Raw genomic sequence first — 23,751 nt, 5'->3', positions numbered from 1 at the left:
AACACCGCAAACTGAGATTGCTGTGACCGAAGCACCCCAAAAGGCCAAAATCGTCTGTGAAAAGAGCCGGAAGGAAAACGCAGCCGAAGAGCACTCGACACTTGCCAAATGAAGGCTCTGGAGTGACGACAACACCACAGTAAGTGTGGCACAGTCTCGTCAGCTTCAAGGCATCTGGGGCAGCGGGAAGGCGCAATATGCCAAGCATGCAACACACTGCCAACAGGTAGAGCTCGCACCAAGCACCGCCACAAAAAAACACGTTCCTTCAAAGGCAGATGACTCTGCCAAATACGAGACAATGTCTGTTGCCACCACAAGGATGACTCGGAAAGCGACCATAGCTGATTACCCCGATGCACAATCCATACATCAGACTGAAGGATGGCATAGACACTGGCAGCTGAGATGCAGTCCAATCTAGTAGTAGCCAGATTCCAATCAGAGAAGCGAGAGTCTTCATCCAGAGGAGGAATGGGCGAATGAGTAGCAAGCATGTTTTGAATCTCTGGCCAAAGAGGAGAATAGTGAAGACCCAACCGAAAGCGGGAGACAGCATCAGCGAAAGACACAACATAACCCGAGTCATCAACCACCTGATGCACCTGACAGATTCCTTTTTGGGAAAGAAAATACGCTTGGCGAGGAGACCGTTGAACCAAAGTCGAAGCAAAAACCCTGGTCCAATGCAGACTCTCCAAGCGAAGAGAGTTACCCCTCGAGGATTGTCGACCATCCCAAGCCAAATGCGAAGTGACAACCTTTCAATCAACAATTAGAGAAGAAGTAAAGGGACATCCAGGAATGTGTCCTTCAAGCTTCCCAAAAACAATATCCCAATAAGTCAGTTTCCAATGACCAAAAGAAGGGGTGACAATGTGCGCACATAAATGTGTTACCATGAAAGCCCAGGGTTGCTGCTGCTCCACCAAAACTGGCAATAACATAGCTTTCCGAGCCAGAAGATGACGTCTCAAGTCCAAAATATTCAACCCTCCAAGCCACTTGGGAGAACACAGCTTGTCCATAGATAGAAGCCGAATGCCCCTCTTGGTAGACGAGGTCCGCCAAAAATGTTCTAAATAGTTGGACATGAGAGACTGCAAGCGCAACCGAGGCCAGGATAACAAAGGCAAGTAAAACTGCACATAAGCCACAAGGATGCATTGGACAATCCTGAGACGCACATGAAGTGGCCACGTGGACAATTTCCAATAATTCAACTTGGAATGTATTTGCTATCGGTGTTCTCTCGCACTGCCTTGCCTTTGCTATAGCAGAGTTCCAGCGGGCCCTCAACACCCTACGCACAGGCCTCTGCTAGTTCGGTGGCGGACAACGCTGCTGTGAGACTCGACAGCAACACCCGAGTGTGTTGGTGATGCGTTTCGTCCCCATCCTCTACGTGTGTGTGTCCTGCATCATACTAGACAAACCCAAAGTATTAAGCGGGTTATGCTCCCCTCAGGCTCTTGGACTTCTACCAAACAGGAGCTTGCTAATGCTATGGTTTCTCACTACAGTTCTGTGTTTGTTGCTCCTCCCTCCGCCTCTGCTGAGGCTCACCGAGCGCGGCAATTATTGTTATCTCGAGTGCAACCAATCCTTTCACCAGAGGCTGCTAATTGCCTTGAGGCAGCATTTACACTGGATGAGTTACACTTGGCCTTGCTTGCTCTTGGTAGATGGCGTTCACCTGGCTGGGATGGTCTCACTGTTGAATTCTTCATCTCGTTCTGGGATTCTCTCAAGGAGCCCCTGCTTCTCATGATGAATGCCGCTTGGGACACTCAGCATCTGCAAGAATCTTGGAAAGAGGGTCTTCTTGTATTGCTACCTAAACGCAAACTCTGCGAGCATTTCTCCCATTGGCGGCCTATTACCCTTATGCCCGTCATTTATAAGATTTTGGCCAAAATGATAGTACTTCACATCAAAGATTATCTTTTTTCAGGTCTTCATCAGGCGCAGTACAGATTTATCCCCCGTCGCCAAATAATGGACAATCTGGCCAATATCCTGGTGGGTATGGAATTTGCTAAATATACTCAACAGGACGTGTTGGTAATGCAAGTTGACATAAATAAGGCTTTTGACACTGTCCTCTGGGATTATATTGCGGATGTCATGCAGTGTCTTGGATTTGGCCCAAAGCTAGCACATCTTGTGTATTTTTTATACGCTCGCAGTACGACCTCAGGGATCCTTGCAGGCAAAGTGACAGATTCTTGGTCTCTTGGATGCTCAGTTCGACAAGGCTGCCCACTTAGTACCTTGTTATTTGCCATTGCCACCCTCTGCTTTTACACTTGGATCACTTGATCTCCCAAGGCCGCCTTCATGGATTACATTTGCCTTCAGGCCAGAATTTGATTGGGCAGGCCTATGCGGATGACTCCTTGTTCACGCCCAAGAATACTCTAGAGGACATGCGCAAAATTATGCATGCGCTGGACTTATTTGGCCTTGCGTCTGGTCTTAAAGTTAGCTTCTACAAGTCTAATCTCTTGCCTCTTCATGCACAAGCTTGGCATTAGCTTTTGTGGCCTGGAAAGATTGTGCCTCCGCATGAAATTACCCGACATTTGGGACATCCTATTGGCTGGCAGGTTACTGGCACACAGCAGATTGAATGGGTTATGCATCATCTCAATATCGAACTCCAATATTGGAAATTGTCTACTTGGCCACTACATGTCAGGCTCCGCATTGTACAGAGCATCATGATGGCATATGTTCAGTTCTATTTGCCCTTATTGCCTTGGCCGCAACACTGAATTACCTCTCTTTAGTCGGCTATATTGTCGCATTTATGGCTTACAAAGGCTAACAAACGTGGTTTGCGCTTGATGTCCATGGGCAAGGTTTGCAGTCCAAAGCGCTTTGGTGGCCTTAACATCTTGGATTTGCGCAGACATGCTCTTGCTCGGAAAGCATCGCTTTTGCCCACGCTTGTTGATCAGCGCGACAACCATGGGCAGTGATGGTTGCTTTCTTATGTGAGCATGTGGTTACCTCCGCATTTGGCCATTGGCATTCATCTCTTTGGGAGTTTGTGTTTGGGAAACTTGATAGACATATCCTGGTTGTCCTCTCATCTCTGCTTTGATATTGGACTGGAAAAAGGTCACCTTGCATTTGACTTGGGCTGGTCACACCGAGCATGAAGGTAACTCCTAGAGGTTGGAAAGCATTCATTGGAGCATGGCTTTCCCATTGACTTTGGTGGATAGCTTCCCACGCAAGGCTTAATTTCTTTCTCGTCGTGGGCTGCGTATGGTTGCTGATGTCGTGAATTCAGAAGGGAATGTGCTTCGTTTTGACGAGATGGCACGCACTTTTGGTTTAGGCATGCATTATCGACCTCTCTGGCGGCAATTGCACCTCATGCCGGCTGACCTACTCCCCATTCCACCTCTGGCTGATGGAGGCCGTATCATGGATTGGCGACTGCATCAATTCAACTTCACTACAGTTTCTGCTCGCCAAGTTTACAACATTTTGTTGCCCGATCCGTGGCTTGCGGACCACTGCAATGCCCTATGGTCACTACAGCGTTCCACCCGGTGGTGGCAGAAACCCCTTACTGCCATTTGGAAGAGCCATTTGCCGCTTAAGGAACGTCTATTTCTGTGGCGTTGCTTGATGGGTGTGTTGTCGGTTGGTTCTTTTCTGCAAAAGCGTCGGATCAGCCCCTCACATTGAGTTCGTTGCTCTGCTTCCGAAGAATCTGTTCAGCACTTGCTATGGGATTGTCACTGTACTCGAGTCTTTATTGCTTGGGTTTCTACACTCATGCGTCTCCGTTTTCCCGCAGCGGTCTTTGGGAAGAAATTCTGGCTTTTTGGATTCGTGTCGCTGGCGTTAAAGCCTTTCGCTACTTTCTTCGTATGGGTCGAATATTGGGCCTTCTGGAGTATTTGGCGCCAACGCAACCCCCGCATGTTTGACCACATTTATCTGGACCCTTTCCCCTACTTTAAGATGTCTCTTCGGCAATCCAGGCGCTTTGCCCTCGCTGATGGGGATATATCCCCTGACCTTTATCAGCTTTCTTATGTTTGTTTCTAGAACCTTTTCATACTTGAACACATTGGTGTTCACCCTGATGTATCGACTTCTTGTTGTGGGTTTTCCTTCTTTGAAGGTTTCCCACTTGTAAATTAATCAAATGCACTTACTATAAAAAAAAAGTGTGTGTGTGTGTGCGCACGCGCGCGCGTGTGTGCGCGTGTGTGGGTGTGGGTGTGGGTGTGGGTGTATGAATGTGTGTGTGTGTGTGCACACGTGGGCGATTTGGGTGTGGTAAATCCTTCGGCCGCTCGTCTGTCACGCAACTTTGTTCTGCACAACAGCTACCCTGTGCAGGCCCTTCACAGCGCGCCAGTGGTTGAAGTTGGATTTCGCCTACACGCAATCCTCCTGTCGTTTTGTGTGAGAGAGAGAGAGATGTGAGTGTTTCTGTACAGCCAGATTCGTGTGTGTGTGTGTGTGTGTGTCTATGTCAATAGTAGTCAAATATCAAAAACCCCAAAAAAAAGAGTGTGTGTCTGTGTGTGACCTTCACATGGATTCGATTGATCAGTGTATATACAAGTGTCGGAAAGTTATGGAATCTTCATATATGGATGCTTTAAGCCTTATCAAAGAATGTTTGCATGAGGACTTCGAGGATGCACGTCAAGCTTGGGAAGGATCCGCTCCCGTCATGGAAGTGCGCATCCCTATACATGAGCTTATGGATCATGTTGCTCAATATGCTCTTAACGCGGTGATTCTTTTTTTCTCGGGTAGAATGCCTACGGCTCAGGATGTAGGCCAATGGGTTGATTTCCTACTCAAACGGCAAGCAGTCCAAGGGGTTTACTTGGCGCGTGAGGGTTCTATGAAGTCTTGTTGGTCGACATGGATGCTCGAGATGCTCTGCTTGAAATGTCTCTTGGCTCATGTACTGCCTTGGGCTCTCACCAAGGACTATCAGAGTCTCATTCGTCACAAGTGTCCCGTCTGGGTTGAGGTGGTCGACTTTCCTCGCACTTGGCATCAATTTCTCCCTATGTTGGCTGCTCAGCTTGGCAAAGTCATTTGCCCTCCTAAGCTGGATGCAAACACCAACCGTTTTTGTATTTTGTGGGACACAGATATCCCCACACCAGCAGGTATTTTGATCGATTTTGGGGATGCAGTGGTTGGAAAGCGTCCATTCAAGCTTAAATGGGGCAAGTTTGCAAATTCTTGCTTCCGCTGTGGCAAATTTGGTCATATGCAGTCCGAATGTTCGGAACCAAATTTGCAACCACCTCCTTCGACTGTCCCTACTCCTCAACCTCACTCACCTCCGAAATCTTCTGAGGTTCAAACCAAAGGTGCTTCAACTTCCTCCCCGACAGCTGGGGCGAATAAAGGCAAAGGGAAACTATTTCAATTGTCTGCACTTTCTGCTTCTCCAAATATTAAAGACAAGGGAAAAGAACAAGTTTTAACCTCTCAAACTTGGTTGGTGCCCAAGAAACCCACTAAAGCTACTACAGCCCGTATTCCGGCATCTTCTCGTAATTATGTGCCCCCTTTGAAGCATGTTGCTCAGAAAAAAATCCCTTGTAATGACAACACTTCTTTGGTTGAAGCTTGGGACAAGGTGGTTCGCTCTGACAAGGAAGTTGTTACAGGAGAAGCCTCTTCATCGCAAGGTGCCTTTATTTTTAATCATCTGGATCCAGGTCTTGACCCATCTCCTCAGGTACCTATAGTTGGGGAGGATGTGTCGATGGGCACTGGTACTTGAGTTTTCTCCTCTTTTTCCCGTTTCCTCGCCCACTGTATATATCATATAGAATGCATAGTTCTTTGAATTGCATCTCCTATAATGACAAGTGGCGGCTTACCTTGCACTATGTACATACATGTAAAACGGACATTGTGGTTCTTGCAATCACGACAAGTGGCGGCTTACCTGACACTATGTACATACATGTAAAACGGACATTGTGGTTCTTTCAAGAGCATAACCAACATCAATTTGCAGGACAGACTTCTTACTTTGTGGGCTACTGGATAGCTTATGCAGGATCAGCTGGCTATCTGGAGTACTTATACTTGTTCGACATGAACTCTTTCCGACCTTGGTTTTCATTGACCCGACTGGGAGATGGATGGTCATCCAATGTATTGTTAATGGGGAAGTTTTCGAATTTGGAGGATTATATGCATACACAGCTTCTGCACATAGGGCACGGTTGTGGAGTGCTATCTCCTCTTATTGTTGGCGCTCCAATGCCTTTCTCTGCGGGGATTTTAATAATGTACCAAACCTTGCGGATAATACTACAGGCCATTCTCACATGCTTCATATGGAACGGCAATCATGGGACCAATTTATGTCGACCTGTAATGGGCTTGATTTGTGGTCCTCTTTGCATGCGGCTGATCCAGGATTCACTTTTCAACATAATGCTCAATCTATGTATCGCGCTCGGCTAGATCGCTGGTATCTTTTTCATGTGCAACAGTATGATGACTTTGTATGCGAGACAGGATTGATTATGGTATGTGTCTCTCCGATCATTTTCCTGTATGCTTGAAACTTAGTTTTGGCTCTTTTGATGTCAATGACCGCCTACCCAAGAAGAGACTTTTGCATATCCATAATGCTTATCTCAAGCATGAACTTTTTGCGCTATGATTGTGGATGTCATTCCGCCTTTGATCTCCCAAATGTATGTTGATATGGACATAGCCTGGTTCCGCTTTGTTATGCTTGTTCAATGTGTTATCCAGGATTATGGCAGGGATTATCTGTCACAATTAAGGGAACAAGTTGATCAAGCAAAGGATGCTTGTAGCAGATTAATCAGGCAAAGGATTCTTGTAGCAAATTAATGCACTTGGTTAATCATTCTTCTCTTACTGCCACTCAAATGACTGAGTTACTTTTTGCTCGCGTTATGTTACGGCACAATGCTGAGAGGAAATTGGCCAAATGGCAGACTCGAGCTCATCAGCAGGCCTTTGCAAATAAAGGATGTGCTTCTAAACAATTCTTCCAGCATTTGCATCACTCCAGGCAGTCTCAAGCTATACGGAGAGTTAAATTACCGTCAGCGGAGTGGACCTCCACTTTCCGAGAGCTGGCACTAACCCTACACTCTCATTATAGCAAGATTTTTGAGGCCCCTTCTTCTCCCACGAGAGAAGCCAACCAAGCGCGTCACATGTTTCTATCGCATGTTGCTCCCATTCTTTCGATGCGGCAGGCTCAAGACTTGGAAGCTGTTTTCACTGAGTCGGAATTATATGCCAGCTTGCTTGATTTGGGTCGATGGAGAGCTCCTGGTTGAGATGGTCTCTCTGTGGAATTTTTCTTGTCTTTCTGGGACTATTTGAAGTTGCCTCTGTTGTTCATGATGAATACAGCTTGGGAACAGCAAGAATTGCCCTCCTCTTGGAAAGAAGGGTTGCTCAAGCTGATACCTAAGCATGCATTGTGTGAAGAATTCTCTCATTGGCGGCCTATTACACTCATGCCTGTGGTATATAAATTAATGGCAAAAATGCTTGCTAACCGACTCAAGTGCTTTTTGCATAAAGGCTTGCATCAATCTCAATACGGCTTCATTCCACGACATCAAATTACTGATAACCTCACGAATGTCATCATTGGAATGGAATATGCAAAATATACTCAACAGGATGTCTTGGTTATGCGGGTCGACATTGAAAAGGCATTTGATACTGTTCTTTGGGATTATATTGCGGATACCGTGCAACACTTGGGCTTTGGGACTAGGCTATCCAGTGTCGTGCTTTGCTTGTATGCACACAACACTTCTGCAGGCTTGCTGGATGGATCTCTCACAGAAACTTGGCCTTTGGGACGGTCGGTAAGGCAGGGCTGCCCTCTGAGTGCTTTGCTTTATGCGATTGCTACTCATCCCTTTTTTATGTATTTGGATTCCTTGACTTCCATTGGTAGGCTACATGGCCTGACTTTACCTTCTGGATGACAGTTTGCTGGTCAGGCTTATGCGGATGACTCTTTGTTCATGCCTCGCAATAACTATGACGATGTACAACAAATTATGCACACTCTTCACTTGTTTGGATTGGCAGCAGGTCTCAAAGTTAACTTTTGCAAATTCAAGTTACTGTCTCTGAAAGAGAGTGACTGGCATAAGATATTGTGGCCTGGGGAGATTGTTCCTCCACATGTTCTGGTTCACTATTTGGGTTATCCGCTAGGTTGGAATGTATCGGCTATGCGGAAACTGGATTGGGTGCTCCAGCGTCTGCATTCCAAGTTGAATTATTGGAAACTGTCCACGTGGCCACTTCATGTACATCTCAAGATTGTCAAATGCATCATTGTGGCTTATCTGCAGTTTTACTTGCCTTTGTTATCCTGGCCTCAGTTGCGTTTGCAGTCCCTCATGTCCAATATTTTAGAGCATTTTTGGCGGACCTCCTCTAGCAAGAAGGGTCTTCGGCTTCTATGGACAAGCTGTGTTCTCCCAAGCGGCTTGGAGAGTTAAATATTTTGGACTTAAGACGTCATCTTCTTGCTCGGATAGCTATGTTGTTGCCAGTTTTGGTGGAGCAGCAGCAACCCTGGGCTCTCATGGCCACACATTTGTGTACACACATTGTCACCCCATCTTTTGGTCATTGGAAACCGACTTATTGGGATGTTGTTTTTGGGAAGCTTGAAGGACACATTCCTGGATGTCCCATTACTTCTGCTCTAATTGTTGATTGGAAGGTTGTCACGTCGCATTTGGCTTGGACTGGTCGACAATCCTCTGTGGGTAACTCTCTTCGCTTAGAGAGTCTGCATTGGAGCAGGGCTTTCGCGTCGACTTGGGTTCAATGGTCTCCTCGCCAAGCGTATTTTCTTTCCCAAAAAGGAATCTGTCGGGTGCATCAGGTGGTTGATGACTCGGGTTATGTTCTTTCGTTTGGTGATGCAGTGTACCGCTTTTGGTTGAGACCTCACTATTCTCCTCTTTGGAGGGAGATTCAAAGGATGTTTGCTGCTCACTCACCCATTCCTCCTTTGATTGTGGGCTCTCGCTTCTCTGACTAGAATCTGGCTACTACTAGATTGGATTGCATCTCAGCTAGCAGTGTCTATGGCATCCTTCAGTCTGATGTATGGATAGTGCATCGAGGTAATCAACTGTGGTCACTTTCCTAGTCATCCTTGTGGTGGCTACACACATTGTCTCGCATTTGGCAGAGTCATCTGCCTTTGAAGGAACGCGTTTTCTTGTGGCGCTACTTGGTGGGAGCTCTACCTGTTGGCAGTGTTACATGCTCGGTATATGCTCAGCCTTCCCGTTATTCCAGATGCCTTGAAGCTAAGTAGACCGTGCCACACTTACTATGGCGTTGTCGTCACTCCAGAGCCTTCATTCGGCAAGTGTCGACTGCTCTTCGGCTTCGTTTTCCTTCTATCTCTTTTCACAGACGCTTTTGGCTTTTTGGGGTGCTCCAGTCACTGCAATCTCAGTTTGCGGTGTTCTTCAGCTGGGTCAGATTTTGGACTATGTGGGCCATCTGGCTGTAAGGTGCAACGGAAGTGAATGTTGAACTTTGCTCAAGATGAGTGCTCCACTGTGCTCAAGGTTGCTTGTTCTTAGAGAAGGGAGAGCCTTCCGTTCTTTAATGAGAGAGTGCAATGGACACAAACAAAGTGAATGGACACTGTGCGTGAAGGTGCATGAGACTCAGAGATAGAGAAGAGAATACGACACCGGAGATGTTGTAAAACCCTCCTCCGAAGGCCCCACTCTCTATGGCGAGAGTGGTCTACTTATGATTGCACAAATCTCTACAATGCTTGGACTTGCCAACGATGTCGACGACGTCGAGACGGGCTGAAATCTGAAAATGCTAAGGGCTGGAATCTACAAATCTTTATCTATTAAATTCTGACTCTATGTCAGTGACGATGTCGATGACCACAGTATGACGACGACGCGCTGAAAACGCAGATACTGAAATCTGCGTTTTCCGTGCTGAATCTGCAAACTTCGCCGGATCTGACCGTGCAGCGCGGGTCTGCTCTGCAGGAAGGTGAGATCTGCGAGGTACGGGACTTGTTCTGCGATGTCTAAGTGCTAAAAACTGAACGTTGGTGCTTGTGTTGGTTCCGTCGCGGTAGATCTGCAAAACGCTAAAATGCCCGACAGATGCAAAAACGCTAGGGCTGAAAATCTGACTTGCGGTGAAAATATGCTAACGCTAGGGCTGATCTACTGTTGCTGTGCAAATCTGCTAACGCTAGGAGTCTTCTGCTTCTTGTTGTCGCCAAGTTGCCAATGCAAAAACGCTAGCTGATCTAGTCCAAAAACGTCAGTCTTCTGCTGTGATGCAAAAATGCTAGGCCTCTTGGGGGTTCTGCTGAGAAGTTGCCTGTTGAGCGTGTGCTCCTGCTGCCTCTTCTGCCAGAAAGTGCTAGAGCTAGGTTTCTATACATACAAGCTTATGAAATTTTCCCTACCTAGTTCCCAACAAAAGTCACTTAAAAATAATAAGTGAAAAATGTCAAAAATAGGGAAAAATAGGTCTATGCACTGTAAAAATGCTCTTGATGGGTTCTAATGGAAATCTGATGATCATGCTCTGTGCAACCAAAGGATATGCATCTAATCTAAGTGTCTGGACATGCACGGTCTGCGAACAGACTCACAAAAGTGCCAGATCACTTCCTATTCTAAATTGACTTGACTGAACTGAACCCTGGTCATGCTGTAGCTTGTCCACAGACACACAGGGTTGGATGTGTCACGTGACATCCCCTCCTTTTCAAAGTGAGGTACTGGTACCGAACTGTATGGCGTCGAGAGAGATCCCCAATAACATCCGAAATCCTGATAAGGACTCTTTGCCGGCCCACTCTGATGTGTGGATCGTGCAATACTTGAACTTCATAAAGGTTTGCAATGCCTTTTTCTTTGGGCCGCGCCGAAAACGACACAAAATCATCTGTAGCTCCTTCAATGCTTCAACTTTGTCTCTGGACGAAGGTCCATCTTCAAGAATCTCCGAGGCTGAAAATTCCTAAAACCACTTCCAACACAAAAACATGAACATACCTATTCCATGTAAAATGACTGGAAAAAATCTGGTCTTCCTTAAAGTCTGTGCATGCAATGTAGATGAACAAATAGACGGAGTGCCAAACCGTTCACCACACACACGCAAACAATGAGATCGAATCTTGTCTTTCTGATTTAAATCAATCAACTGTGGCAAATCATAATGGAAATGCCTATGCTTGATGCTCAATCTTTCTTGTGCTCTGTCTACGACTGTGTCATGCCAAGGAAGAGACATGGAATGTGACTCCCTTGAATGCATACTTTTCAGCTTTTCATGAACAATCCGCATACATCCGTGTTCATTCATGAGTGAAACGTGCTCAATGTACAATATGTCATGCCTAGGAAAAGGGATCAAATAAAGACGCTGACTAAAATACAGGAAACGATCACGAATGAAACACTCGTACAATGCGCGCTGACTAATCATACACGAACACATAGTACTTCCTGTGGAGGTTCTTTGGACCTAGGCTCGAGAGCCAAGATCGGTTCGTCGTGTTTGATCGAAACTTCCTGTGGGGGCTCTGTGGACCTCGACTCGAGATCCAAGATCGGTTCAAGTCGAGGTCCAAGATCGGTTCTTCGTGATTGATCGAATCTGCAATGAGGTTAGCTTCATTAGAGAAAGTATCAACTAACACATCATCCTTGTGAACAATCACATCATCTTTATCTTGCAAATCATCATGCTTGTGAGAAATCACATCTTGATCATGCAAACCATCATGCTCGTGAGAAATCACATCATCTTCATGCAAATCATCATGCTTGTGATTGTCATCCATATCATCATGCTTATCATTATCATTTAAATCATCATGCAAATCATTGTCATTCAAATCATCATGCAAATCCTGTGTGTCATGCTTTGGAAAAGAAGAGACGGAGAGAGTCTCCTTCTCTTGATTCTGTTCAAACGGCGCCTGCACAATTGAAAAGAGTCGCAAGAACTCTTTCATGTGTTGTTCGCTCTTGTCTTTTTGTGCTTTGTTCTCACGATCATATTTTGCTTGTCTTTTTTTGGCTTGCAAGCATGCTTGCTCGTGCTCACGCTCTATGGCTGCCATTCTTTCTTCGTATTCACGATCTATGGCTGCCCGTCTTTCTTCGTAGGCCTTTCTTTCTGCTTTTCTTTCTTCGCGTTCTAACTTTCTTTCCATAAACAACAGCTTCAACTCCTCCATAGGATTTAGTGCAATCCTTGTCGTAGATGGGGAAGGGAGGGTCAGAAAAACCTCCTGGTGGAGAAAATTCTTCTTCGCCTCTCTCATGCTCATCACCTCCAAGCGAAGTATCCATTCCGCTTCGAGTGATGACCATCCACTGAAGTCGTGGGTTCTTGTGGGTTCTTGTGGTCTTGGGTTCTTAAGTTCACGAGGAACTTGGGGTCTTGGGGGTCTTGGTTCTTGGGGTTCTTGAGGGTCTTGATGTTCTTGAGGTTCTTGAGGGTCTTGAGGTTCTTGCGGTTCTTCTTTCGCTTGCAATCTGTGTTAGAGAAGGATCTTCTCTTCACCCGAGTTCTGCTCTTTTCTGCGGCCGCACCCCTTGGCGACCTTGTGCTCACACCAAGATTGCTTTTTCCCACCTCACGTCGATTGGCCAGCCGCTAAGTACACGGTCCGCTCTCAATGAGTGAAAAGAGGCACAAGGGGAGGCTGGACAAGCCCTTCTTTCTTGGGTATCTTGTCACTCTTCAAAAACACGATTAGGAATCGACACGTCCAAGTGAACTTGGGTTCGTGCGACCTCAACAAGCAAAAAAAATTATGTGGTTCTTGTGGTTCTTTCCTTGAGTGATACAGAACACTGCCAAAGCTCTGATACCAATGTAAGGTGCAGCGGAAGTGAATGTTGAACTTTGCTCAAGATGAGTGCTCCACTGTGCTCAAGGTTCCTTGTTCTTAGGGAAGGGAGAGCCTTCCGTTCTTTAATGAGAGAGTGCAATGGACACAAACAAAGTGAATGGACACTGTGCGTGAAGGTGCATGAGACTGAGAGATAGAGAAGAGAATACGACACCGGAGATGTAAAACCCTCCTCCGAAGGCCCCACTCTCTATGGCGAGAGCGATCTACTTATGATTGCACAAATCTCTAGAATGCTGTGGGGGAGCAGGAGAGAGAGCCCACTTGCTGTCCTATGCAATGAGAGTGAAGGAGAAGAGGAGAGTGGCGCAGAAGAAGCACACGCAGAGAAGAACATGAGAGAGAGAGAGAGAGAACGCTCGTCAAAAAACTGGGAGAGGTCACAATGTTTTATTTGGGCTTGACCTTTGAGTATATGAGTAAGTGACTAGGGGGCCATTCACACTTGGGCCCCCTCACTTATAAGTCTTTTAACTTATAAGTTAATAAGTACAAGGCACTTAGGCCTTTATTCCCTAGCAACCTCCACCTAAAGGCAATGTACCTTGGGAGATCAAAGAATCAACTAACTATTATACATCAGCTGATCATGCACTTACTCATCCAACACCCATCATCTGTCGGCAATATGCAAACCGCTCTGCTGGAAGACTCTTGGTCAAAAGATCTGCAGGGTTGTCATCTGTGTGCACCTTGACAAGTGTAATGCTCTTGTCATCAAGCACACTTCTGATAAAATGATACTTCACCTCTATGTGCTTTGTCTTGGCATGAAAAACAGGATTCCTTGCAAGCATAATAGCACTCTGACTATCACAGTGTAGCACAGGAACCGGTGACTTAATGCCAAGCTCTTCTACCAAACGCATGAGCCACAAAGCTTCTTTGCATGCCTCAGTGGCAGCCACATACTCAGCCTCAGTGGTAGACAAAGCAACACATTTTTGCAGTCTAGAAATCCAAGAAACTGCACCTCCTGTGAATGTAAACACATATCCAGAGGTAGACTTCCTGCAATCTGGATGTCCAGCAAAATCTGCATCTGTAAAGCCATGCACAGATGTCTCACTCTTCCCAAAACAAATGCACAAGTCTTTAGTACCTTTCAAGTATCTCAAGATACACTTCACTGCTTCCCAATGCTTTTTGCCAGGATTGCTCATGTACCTGCTTACCACTCCCACCGCAAATGCAATGTCCGGACGTGTAGCAACCATAGCATACATCAAACTGCCAACGGCTGATGCATAAGGAATCTTGGCCATTTCAGCCCGCATATCATCTGTGTTTGGGCAGTCATGTGCAGTCAGTTTTACATATGGAGGCAGCGGAGTACCAAGTGCCTTTCCCCCGTCCATATGAAAACGATGTAGCACCTTAGTAACATAATCTCGTTGAGATAGATACAGACGCCTGTTAGGTCTATCTCGAGAGATACGCATGCCCAAAATATGATTAGCATCACCAAGATCCTTCATGTCAAAGCGATTCTTTAAGCTTTGCTGTAATGCATCCAACTCCGTGACATTTTTACCCGCAATAAGCATGTCATCAACATACAAAATCAGCAATAGAAGAGATCCATCACTTGCCGTTTTGATATACAAACAGTGATCAGAATTACTTCTTTTGTATCCTTGAGACCTCATGAATGTATCAAACTTGTGATACCATGCACGGGGAGACTGTTTCAAACCATACAAGCTCTTCAAGAGTCTACATACTTTCTTCTCTTGCCCCTTTGACACAAAACCTTCTGGCTGCATCATATAGATCATCTCAAGCAAATCGCCATGCAAAAACGCTGTTTTGACATCCATTTGCTTTAACTCCATATCTTCAGAAGCAACCAGGCCTAAAACAAGACGTAATGTGGCAAGCTTTACAACAGGAGAAAAAATCTCATCAAAATCAACACCATGCTTTTGCTTGTACCCTTTAGCAACCAAACGTGCCTTGTACTTAGAAGAAGCATCAGATGTGACCTTGGTCTTGTAAACCCATTTACATGGCAGAGCCTTATGCCCTTTAGGCAAATCAACCAAGTCCCATGTATGGTTTTTCTCCAAAGACTGCATTTCCGAAACCATTGCTTTGAACCATTTCTTACTGTCTTCCCGTTGCATAGCCTCTTTATAGCAAGACGGCTCACCACAATCAGTAAGCATGACATAGTCCAAAAACGGTTCATATCTATCGGGGGGCCTTGTCACCCGAGTAGACCTACGCACCCAATGATCCATAACAGGTGGATTTTCAGCCTGTCTAGGAGCATCAACCTGTTCCCCTACCTGTGGTGCATCAATGGCAACTTGTTGGGGCTGATTTTCAGCAGCTAATGGCTGATTTTCAGCACCATTTTCAGCATGTAAAGGCTACTGAACATTGGGCCTTCTTGGCTGTCCATATGTAACATCTTCACGAAAAACAACCCGGCGCACTTCCTCGACCTTTGTGGGCTGTTTGTGCATGCAATTCTCATTGAAGATGACATCATTGCTGCGTATGATTTTCCGTAATGCGGGATCCCATAATCTATACCCCATTTCACCATCCTCACCATATCCTAGGAAAATGCATTTATGAGACTTTGGTTCTAGTTTGGTGCGCAGTTCACTCCGGATGTGAACATAGGCCTCACAACCAAACACTCTTAAATGTGCATATGAGGGTGGCTTGCCAGACCACACCTCCTCAGGCACCTTTCCACCCAAAGCCTTGCTAGGTGAGCGATTAATCAAGTGAATAGCTGTTTGCACAGCTTCTGCCCAAAAACCATGAGGTAATGCAGCATGTGACAGCATACTCCGAACTTTCTCTTGGATAGTCCGGTTCAACCTCTCTGCAACTCCATTCTGAGAGGGATTAAAAGGAGCCGTGAGAGGGATTAAAAGGGTTGGTGGAAACACCTGTAAGATTGACCTGTGAGACTTGCCCTAATGAAATTGCATCAAATTGACCCCGAAATTGGTCAATTTCAGCAGAAATAGGTTGCTGTTCGCCAGTTTTTGAAACCCTAATTTTGGGAAAACTGTCACCGGAGGTCGATTCTACACGGTGAGAGGATCCCTTCGCGACAGAGTTGATCGAAAACGGTTGAATATCCTTCCCGCAACGAGCAAGAACAGAATTCTGATCTGTGTTGCGAAGATGGCTCTCTTGGAAACCCTAAAGCTCTGATACCATGTGTGGGGGAGCAGGAGAGAGAGCCCACTTGCTGTCCTATGCAATGAGAGTGAAGGAGAAGAGGAGAGTGGCGCAGAAGAAGCACACGCAGAGAAGAACATGAGAGAGAGAGAGAGAACGCTCGTCAAAAAACTGGGAGAGGTCACAATGTTTTATTTGGGCTTGACCTTTGAGTATATAAGTGACTAGGGGGCCATTCACACTTGGGCCCCCTCACTTATAAGTCTTTTAACTTATAAGTTAATAAGTACAAGGCACTTAGGCCTTTATTCCCTAACAAATGCTTGGACTTGCCGACGATGTCGACGACGATGAGGACGACGACGAGACGGGCTGAAATCTGAAAATGCTAAGGGCTGAAATCTGCAAATCTTTATCTGCTGAATTCTGACTCTATGTCGGTGACGATGTCGATGACCACGGTATGACGACGACGCGCTGAAAACGCAGATGCTGAAATCTGCGTTTTCTGGGCTGAATCTGCAAACTTCGCGAGATCTGACCGTGCCGCGGATCTGCTACGGAAAGGTCAGATCTGCGAGGTACAGGACTTGTTTTGCGATGTCTAAGTGCTGAAAACTGAAAACGCTGGTGCTTGTGTTGGTTCCGTCGTGGTAGATCTGCAAAACGCTGAAATGCTTGGCAGATGCAAAAACGCTAGGGCTGAAAATCTGACTTGCGGTGGAAATCTGCTAAAGCTAGGGCTGATCTGCTGTTGCTGTGCAAATCTGCTAACGCTAGGAGTCTTTTGCTTCTTGTTGTCGCCAAGTTGTTGCCAATGCAAAAACGATGGCTGATCTAGTCCAAAAACGCCAGCCTTCTGCTGCGATGCGAAAACGCTAGGCCTCTTGGGGGTTCTGCTGAGAAGTTGTCTGTTGAGCGTGTGCTCCTACTGCCTCTTCTGCCAGAAAGTGCTAGCGCTAGGTTTCTATATATACAAGCTTATGAAATTTTCCTTACCTAGTTCCCAACAAAAGTCACTAAAAAATAATAAGTGAAAAATGTCAAAAATAGGGAAAAATAGGTCTATGCACTGTAAAAATTCTCCTGATGGGTTCTAATGGAAATCTGATGATCATGTTGTGTGCAACCAGAGGATATGCATCTAATCTAAGTGTCTGGACATGCACGGTCTGCGAACAAACTCACAAAAGTGCCAAATCACTTCCTATTCTAGACTGGCTTGACTGAACTGCTGGTCATGTTGTAGCTTGTCCACGGACACATAGGGTTGGATGTGTCACGTGACACTGACACCATAGGAACTCCTTAATGTTCCAAGGCACTTCTGTTGATCCCTTTCCCTATTTCAAATTATCTCTTAGTCAAGTGCTGCACTTTGCCTATGACACTGGAGACATCACTCTTGACGCTGGAGACATCCTCGCTTTGAGGTTTCCCACTGGTAATTAATCAAAGCAGATTTACAAAAAAAAAGTGTGTGTGTGTGTGTGACCAGTTTTGTATCTTATGGGATACACAAATTACCCTTGTCCTGCCATAGTGGATTGATTTGAAATGGGGTGTATTTGCTAGTGCATGTTTTACTTCCAAGAATTTGGACACATGGCCTACATTGAATGTCCTTAAAACACTAAAAACGGGCGAGTCACCTCAGAAGGCGGTAAAACCGTGCAATAATACCAAAACCGACAGAAAAACAGCAAACTGAACTGAAAGAGAACAAATAGTCATACTGGGCGGAGTTCCCCATTCAGAGAGATTGGCCCCTCAACAGGCACCCCTTGGGATAATTCTTTTTATATTAACAGACTAACGCGGTTACAACTGCTAGTGTCAGACCCATTCACATTTTCTGGCTCTTACGTGCCTGATCTGTCATCACCTACCCTCCTTGCCCTAGTGCTCTAGCCTCTCCTAGCTTCCTGGATCGCATTTGATGCATCACCGTCTTTTTGCCTCATTTTATTCCTCCATAGCCTCTTTTATCTCATGTCAGCGTTCTTTTTTCCCCCAAGAAAAAAATCCTTCCATTAGTTAATAAATTATAAAACTACCCATAGGGCTACAATCACCTCTACTAGAGAGGTCTATATCAACAGCAAGAGGAGACTCTCCAAATGAAAAAACACAATAAGTACAATGGGGGCTAAATCACGAGATGGGAGGAGGAAAGAACCACACAGGTGGACGGTAGTGCCATCTGGGTGCACCCTTGACTAAGGTGAAGAAGGGCCCTGGCAATAGAGCCGCACGAAAGCCTCTCTGCGCTCCCACATGCGGTCGGAACTACCCTAGAGTCTCTCAAACTGGCCCTGAGAGAGTGGGTCAGCTCAAACCAAAAATCACGAACAGTCTCTACCAGTGGAACAGGGCGAGCCTCGAAGATACGGAAGCATCGGGCCCGCCAAATGAACCATAGTGTCAGGCCATAAATGAGCTCCCAACACACCTCTCTCTCGCTGCACCACTCCTGGGGGGTAAGCTGTGTGGCAAGCTGAAGTGCAAGTCAACCCCCCTTTACCATGATCATCCTGTTGGTGGAAGCTAACTCAAATTGGAGCACAGGGCCCGTAAGAGTGGCCCATGCTACGAGCTATGGAGAGAGCTGGCATCATTCGAAGAACCCGAAGCCAAACCTTTTGTGCAATGGGGCAGTCCCACAGACAGTGTCGCTGACTCTCCAAAGCATGACCACAAGTTGCACAAGCTGCCGAAAAGCCACTGTGTGAAGGAGAGGAATCGGGAGCACACAAGAAGAGGAAGATGAATATGCGCACACACACACACCACCATAGCCACACACACAGGTTGGAGGGGAAGAGCCAACACACACTGTGTGCCCCCTTTCGTTCTTCTCTATTTTATGCACTTAGACACAATACACACTCTACTTTGTGTTAGTGGCTCACACAAGTGTGTAGCTGTACACTTAGGGTTAGTAGCAGTTAGTGATGGGCGGTCGGCCACATGGCCATTAAACCTAACAATCTCTCACTTGATGGCCAATGTGGGAGACCATAAGAATGGAAGAGAACCACGCTTCACCCAATGCTCATCAACTCACGACAGTGCTGAAACTAATGGTTGGAGAGACTTTTAGTGAGTGCATCCGCTGTGTTCTCTGACGTAGGAAACTTCACTAAATCAAGGCTCTTGTTTGCCATGCATTCACGATTGAAGTGTTAACGCACATCAATGTGCATCGTTCTGAAATGAAACATTGGATTGTTAGCCAAGGCAATAGCACTTTGACTGTCACAATGAAGAACTGGTGTACACTGCTCCAATCCAAGATCTTTCACTACGCGAGCAAGCCAAATAGCTTCTTTGCATGACTCTGTGGTAGAAATGGATATACAGTCTTGAAGAACAGATCTCCAAGAAATAGCAGAACCAACAAATGTGTAAATCTAACCTGTTGTTGATTTACGACTGTCAAAATAACCTGCATAATCACTGTCTACAAATCCCTGAATGGATGACTCTCCAAGACCATAGCATAATTGTCTATCTGCAGTGCCACTCAAGTATCTGAGAAATGACTTACAACATCCCAATGCTTTTTACCAGGGTTAAACATAAATTTGCTGACAACTCCCACTGCATGTGCAATGTCAAGTCTTGTAGTCACCATGGCATACATGAGACTACCACAAGCTGAAGCATAAGGAACCTTAGCCATCGCTGCTTTTTCCTCAGTAGATTTGGGACAATCGTTCTTGCTAAGTTTAAAATATGCAAGCAATAGAGTACTCAAAGCGTTGCCCTTCTGAATGTTGAAACGATCGAGAACCTTGTGCACATACTCTTTTTGAGAAAGGTACAACAACCTCTTCTTACGGTCACAAGTAATGCATATACCCGAAATATGATTGGCTTCACCAAAATCTTTCATGTTAAATTGACTTTTCAGCTTGGTTTTCAAGTCAGCAATGTCCTTGGAATGACCAACAATAAGCATGTCATCTACATAAAGAATAAGCATAATAAGTTGTCCATTGGGTTTTCTTTTCACGTAAAGACATGGATCCTCATTACTGCGCTTATAGCTTAGGAAACGCATAAATGCATCAAACTTTTGATACCATTGTCTGGATGATTGCTTCAAGCCATAGAGACTTTTCAAAAGCTTACAAACCAAATGTTCCTTGCCCTCTAGCACAGACCCTTCAGGTTGCTACATATAAATCTCTTCCTCGAGATCACAATGTAAGAAAGCTGTAATGACATCCATTTGATCAAGCTCCATATCTTCAGTGGCAACCTGTTAGGTGCAGCGGAATGAATGTTAAACTTTGCTCAAGATGAGTGCTCCGAACCGTGATCAAGGTTCCTTTTGTTCTTATAGAAGGGAGAGCCTTCCGTTCTTAATGCGAGAGTGCAATGATCACAAACAAAGTGAATGGACACTGTGCGTGAAAGTGTATGAGACTGAGAGATAGAGAGAGAAGAGAATACGACACAAGAGATGTTGTAAAACCCTCCTCCGAAGGCCCCACTCTCGTCGACGAGAGTGGTCTACTATTGATTGCACAAACGGGTACAAACTGAATGCATGTGACTGATGCAAGTCTAGGCTAGATCGATGACGACAACGGGGATGGCGAGACCGATCTAAAGGCTGAATTCGGCTACTCTTATCTACTGTCAAAAACGCTGATAGGCTGAATTCTGCTGCGGCTGAAAATGCAAGAGAAAACGCTGCCTTTGCTGGTCTTTATGGCTGAAAATCTGCTAACAGTTGTGGGGCTGAACTGGCTATGGAAACTTGCTGAAAATGACCTGCTGAGAATCGCCAAGGGCTGAAATCTGTGGCGATCTTTGCTTGAAGGAAAAACGCTAGGGCTGCAGATGCTTGGCGATGCTGGCTTGGATCAAAAACGCTAGGTCTGGGACTGTCCTTGCTGTGGAGCCTTGATGAAAAAGCCAAGGGCTGAGGTTGATGAAAAACGCTAGGCTAGGGGATCTTCTACTTGGAGGGAAATCGCCACCAAGGGTTCTTGCTGAGAAGTTGCCTGTTGAGCGATAGAGCTCCTGCTGCCTCTTCTACCAGTTGGTGCTAGTCTAGGTTTGCTTATATACAAACTTACTCAATTTGCCCTACCTACTTTCCAACAAAAGTCACTTAAAAATAATAAGTGAAAAATGTCAAAAATAGGGAAAATAGGCAAAATGCACTGGAAAATTCCCCTGAAGGATTCTGATGGATTCTGATGAGAATGCTTATGATTATGCTGTGTGCAACCAGAGGATATGCATCTACACTAAGTGCCTAGCATGCACGGTCTGCGAACAGACTCACAAAAGTGCCAGAAAACTTCTAAATCTAAACTGACTGGACTAACTGAACCCTTGTCGTGATGTAGCTTGTCCACGGACACATAGGGTTGGATGTGTCACGTGACACAACCAAAGCAAGCAACATTCTTAGTGTGGTCATTTTGACCACCACTGGAGAAAAGATTTCTTGGAAATCGACACCATATTCTTGCTTGAAACCTTTGGCCACTAAACGAGCTTTGTAACTGTCAAGCTTCTTCTTGCTTGGACAATAGAGATGCATCAAAGAATAGATCAAAGTCTCTTGGTCGTTGATATGTTCAATGCCATTATTGTGATAAGTTTGGTCACATAAAGAAGGATTGTTATGCTTGGAAGCGTGACAAAGAGAAGGGCAAAGATAAAGGAAAACTTCATGATGATAAACAGGAGAAACCAAAGAGTTCGGTTAAGATTGAAGAACTGAACATAGTTCAGGATGTCAGTGATGCGCAAGACATTAATATGTTGACTGAAAATAATGATATCTTTTATGATGCACAGGAAACTCTATCTTTGCAGAGTTCTATGCCAGTTGAACTCCTTGTTAATATGGATTCTTGATTCAGGTGCTTCGTTGTATGTCACACCTCATAGACATTGGTTTACTACATACGAGGTGTACTTCCACCACTGAAAAGAGGCACAAAGTGTCATAAATGTCGTCAGGCGTGGATTTTGTTTTGCTGATAGATAGTGATGAGCCTTCTTGTTACAAAAAGGCTATGCTAGCCAATGTTAAGGTTCAATGGGAACATGCTATGAAGAGGGAGTTGTCCAGTATTGCAAAGAACAAAACCTGGGAACTTGTTCCGTTGCCAAAAGACAGGAAAGCATTGCCCACGTTACGAAGAACGGCCCTTACGTTGCTTATCATCCATTTGCACATAATAAGCTTCGCCATAATGTGAGTTAATCATGGTCTTTCGATGCATCTCCTTTGACAAAAGTGCACTAGTAACATCATCGTACTATAGCATACCATTAGGAGCAGAGTTACTAACATCTGTGCAAAAGATATCCCAAGAGGATGGCAACGAACAAAGCAAAAAGATTGCTTTCATCTCATCGTCAATGGTCATGCGCTGTGCACGAATCTGGGCAAAAAGAGAATCAAAATTATTGATATGGCTGGCAACGCTAGCTGACTCCTTCATACGAAGGTTGAAAAGTTTTCACATCATGAAAAAATTATTGCTAGCCGTATCCTTTTCATAAGTGTCGTATAATTTCTGCCATAAAGCATGAGCAGTCTCGCATTCTAACACTGAAAAGTACACCGACTCACCAAGGTGCAGTCTAATCGTAGACCTGCATAGCTCATCAAGCTCCTCCCACTGAAACTGAGTCATGTGCATATCTTCAGTTCTAGCCGCATAGGCAATAGGCAACTTTTGCTTCTTTTGGACAAGCACATCATGCATTTGATTCTTCCAAAGCTGAAAATTAGTGCCAACAAACTTATTTGTCATAAATCTTTGCTCGTGACTACCAAAAGATTCTAGAAAAATTTCGACAGAGTCTCCATTGTATTTGGGACTATATCAACCAAAATACGAGCCAAAATGACAAAGTATGTCACTCACAAAGCATTAAAGAGGGCAATGCCTCTCAAAAGCACACTGTATAGAGACCAACTGAAGCGCAAAAACTGTCAAACTGACCATAGACCGCAAACTCAACGTCAAAAGCACCTATACCACTCTATACATGTCCTATGGCGAAGCCTCGTAAGGGATGCTTCAGTTACCTGTATCACCGAAGGTATCTCCACATTTGAGAATACCCCAGCTCAATGAAAACCTCACGCTATCGACCCTCAACAATGTAAGTTATGCAGCAAAACATATAGCTAAGTTTCGAAAATGGCTATCATCCGGACCAAGTCTCAAAAATGACCAGGACTGCCGTACTAGCCAAAAGATGGCTTTACAAAAGCGTACAATGGCAGTATCCACAAAGACGTACAAGTCATAGCTCAAACAGGCGCCAAAAGCATGTGCATGCAAAGAAATATCCTTGTGGGGAGTCAAACTGCTCTCAAAAGAGCTCAAACACTGTCAAAAGTGCCAACATATGCATGTACGTATAAAAAACAGCTTCCACTGGAACCAGAATATCGCAAGCACTGAAACCTGTAGCCTGTGAGTCGATGCCGATGCCGTAGCCGAAGACGAAATCGAGGCCGAGAAACACAGAGGAAGCTACAAGTCGCTCTATGTACCTGTACCTGTATCTGTAGTCGAAGAAGACAATTCTGTAGCCCCACTAGCCTTCCCTGTCCACTAACACGTTAGAACTCTCCAATGAACCAT

The 23,751-nt window shown here is 45.3% G+C and overlaps 1 pseudogene across 1 annotated transcript in view; it reads right to left on the bottom strand.

The window, feature by feature from the left end:
* LOC147437408 (poly(ADP-ribose) glycohydrolase 1-like) overlaps positions 1-23,751 on the bottom strand; it is a 105,824-nt pseudogene that overhangs the window by 38,311 nt on the left and 43,762 nt on the right. The window lies entirely within an intron of this gene.

This window comes from Adiantum capillus-veneris, chromosome 17 (assembly GCF_014529385.1).
Source record: "Adiantum capillus-veneris isolate H3 chromosome 17, ASM1452938v2, whole genome shotgun sequence".
NCBI lineage: Eukaryota > Viridiplantae > Streptophyta > Polypodiopsida > Polypodiales > Pteridaceae > Adiantum > Adiantum capillus-veneris.
The sequence above is the reverse complement of the archived record's forward strand: the minus strand, read 5'-3'. Positions and strand labels throughout refer to the sequence as shown.